This window comes from Glycine max, chromosome 19 (genome assembly GCF_000004515.6).
Source record: "Glycine max cultivar Williams 82 chromosome 19, Glycine_max_v4.0, whole genome shotgun sequence".
NCBI classification, from domain to species: Eukaryota; Viridiplantae; Streptophyta; class Magnoliopsida; order Fabales; family Fabaceae; genus Glycine; species Glycine max.
The window spans coordinates 2,323,656-2,326,003 of NC_038255.2; positions in this window are offsets into that span (position 1 = coordinate 2,323,656).

Below are 2,348 nucleotides of genomic sequence, written 5' to 3' on the forward strand. Positions count from 1 at the left end.
AAATTATTTTTTTCCATCGGATGTCTCCAAATTTTTGTGAGTATAAATACATATTATTAGATGAGAGGCGAAAACATTAAAAAAATGATCGTATTATAATATAAATGATTAAGATTGAAATAAATTTAATTATTCATAATTAATAAAATTAACTTCTTTCATGGGATATGTGTCTATACATATACATATATACATGAACTTTTTTGCTTTGATCTCTTTCAAAAGTAGTATATACTAAATATAAGCACTTTGAAACAAAATATGAGGAGGGGAGGGGGGGGGGGGGGGGGGGGAATGGGACCCTTCCCAAATTACCTAAGTCTTAAGACAGCCCAATAACATAAGGCATGAGGCATATTATACTTTACAGTTGCTTCCTGCACCTTTTTAACCTTCCTGAAAATCTAATCTATAATGTAATTTTATGATCCAGACTAATCTTTTCAGAATATAATATGGAAAGCAAATTTTTACATTCTATAATGACTAATCCGAAATGTAAATTACATTTTGAAATGGGGTGCAGGAAGCAATTGCCCATACACTTCTTAGTGTTGCACACTTGCACACTACAAGTCCAAATCAACTAACAAGTTGTGGAAATCAAAGAGATAGAAAATTAAGTATCATTTCGTTTACCACAAGAATTGCATATGCACTACCATAAAAGTGGATCAACATTAATTTTGTGTGTGTGGGTAACATCATTTGAGATATGTGTTATACATCTCTTGCCAAAATCTGAAAGCACAACAAAGGATCATTGAACTATATATAGGTAGATCAACTGTACGTGATATTTCCACCTTCTAGGGCTGATAAGGAACGCAAGCAATTATACATGCATGCTTACGTGTATGTGTGAATGTATTTACACGTTGGATTTATATTAAATGATTTTTTATATATTTTTACTAAATATGCAATATTCCATTTATATGAACTCAGATAATAACAAATACATCAAAAGAAAGTCTAACTTAATTGATCGAATAAGATCTATGAATTATTATAAATCTCTGAATATTTGTCTTCGATTCATTCGGACAAAAAAACTAATAGAATTGAAAAGGGATGGTAAAAAGTGCAAATGCATATGCAACAAACAAAAATGGGAATAAGAAAGAAGCCGTAAACTTTGGCGATAGGGATGAATCAAAGTTGGAAGTTGAAGCAGACCGATAAACGTAGAGAGAGGCACGATGCCATCAACTTGTTCTTTCCAGCAACAAGACAAGTTAGAACAAATCGAAATTACACAATCCTTTAACAAAGCTTTGATTGATTGAACATTAGTTTCTCACTCTCTTATGTGTGGCTCTTTATGGATGCACATAATCTTATCATATCCTCACATGTTCCGTCAAATAATTATTGTTTGGCCATAATGGAGAAATTGGCTGTTTTGCTACAGCTCCATCTCTTACTCTTACTCCCTTTTTCCTCTCTTAATTCCTCCTTTGCTTGTGAAATTTTTAATCATACATTCTTTTAAATAATATGGATGTGATCTTCAGCTTGTTTCATAAGTATAATGATAAAGGATTTTACTTTCTAGACAATTTTTGAGGTGTGCTTTCACCTTTTTTACTTACTGCAGCCTGTGACATGACTCCGTGTTTTTCTCCTTGTCCTCAAAATTCATTATCATACATTACAAATATTAGAGCAAAGTCCCTAATTTGGTTATATCAATGGGTAAATCCTAAATTGTACATATTCGTCATGAGTGTACGTGTATGAATGATCTACTTCAAGATTATTTTAACTTAATTATTAGTTTGGTATAAAAAAAGTTTAATTCATAATTTTAAATTCAAATCATAATAATTATATAATTACACTAAATACTTGTAGAGAGTTTTATTACACATAACATCCTTCTCAAATAAAAAACAATTCTCTTTTGTACACTGTACTTGTAATATGTAAAAATAAAAAAATAACTTGACATGGGTGTCAACAAAAATAAAAAGGTTAAATGATCATATAGTGAATATATTTTTCTTAAGGTTTTAATATAAGATTTATAATTTTATATCATGGAAAAAGTTGAAAAATAAATACATGCTTCTTTTCTCTCTTTTTTTTAACATATTGATATTAGATAATACACATTTCTAGTCAACAGTCCACACTTCCCAATTCCCATGTCAGCTCCTCCTCTAGATTCTCAACATGAAAGCCATTTGTCCGTTAGTATAGAAATATTTATGAGACTTGACACCAAAGATATGGCTGTTGTACCCACACCACTGCAATTGTCATTATCACTCACTACATGTTAACCATTGGACAATAAGCCTTTTAACCAAAACTTTAGTATCATCTACAAACACTTCTTCACC